Here is a 980-nt window from a genome sequence, read left to right as displayed (position 1 = left end):
CCCCCCCCTCCCTGCCTGCCTGACCAAAGGTAAGTCTTGTTCTTTTTTGTCGAACTGTCCTTCGAACTTTTCGAGCCCTACTAACCTAGCTAGTCGTTTTTTTCGAGATGTCCGCTAAACGCCCCGGCTCACCTCTTAGGCCTAAGACCCCGGAATCCTCGACCCCAGCCTCGAATAATCCGAGCCCGTCCCCGAGTATTTCGACACCCACCCCGAAGAAAGCGAAGGCCGGGCCGAAAAATCTGACTATCACCATGCCCCCCTCCAAGACCAGTGTAGTAGGACTGTAAGTCTTTCTATCTTCGAAGAAAACGAGGACTAACTCGATAAAATAGAGCCCGTGCTAAACGTTGGCGCACTACTAGCCTTGAAAATCTCGAGCGACTACTTATTAATTCTAAGGCTACTAATCTCGAGAAGATTCGGTACGTTCGATTTTATTAAGCCTACCCTTTTTTTTTTCTAGACTAAGGGGTAGAAGCTAACTCTTTTTTTTCGAACTAGGGCACGTTTTTAGCGGGGAAATAATAAATAATCGGTTAAAACGAAGTACTAGTCCTATTTTAGAGGTTAAAAGGTATTTAAGAGCCTACCCTCGAAATAAACGAAGCTAACCTCGTGATTTTCTAGGCTATCCCCTCCGGCCCCGATGCTCCCAACGGCTCTAAAGCCTAGAAGTACTTACCTTATGGTTGCCTAGCTTCGGTAAATACGGCCCTCCTCTCGTTTTTTCCGAATACTGACTCGAAAAAAGCTGGCTATTATAGAGGAACTACTAGTTATTATAAATATATACCCTAGTGATATAAATAGCTAAAAGGTCGGTTTTTTCGACCCTCCTCTCGATAAAATCTAACCTAGGTTCTAGGTTACCGACTAGGCCACTACCTACTAAACGATTCTCGACGGAACACCCTCCGCGTGGCCTCCGGATTGGCCCTCTTCCCGCGCGGAACACCCTTCAGCGCATGAAACACCGT

Source organism: Capronia epimyces, assembly GCF_000585565.1.
Source record: "Capronia epimyces CBS 606.96 chromosome Unknown aczIQ-supercont1.12, whole genome shotgun sequence".
Classification (NCBI taxonomy): domain Eukaryota; kingdom Fungi; phylum Ascomycota; class Eurotiomycetes; order Chaetothyriales; family Herpotrichiellaceae; genus Capronia; species Capronia epimyces.
This window is presented reverse-complemented; position numbering follows the sequence as displayed.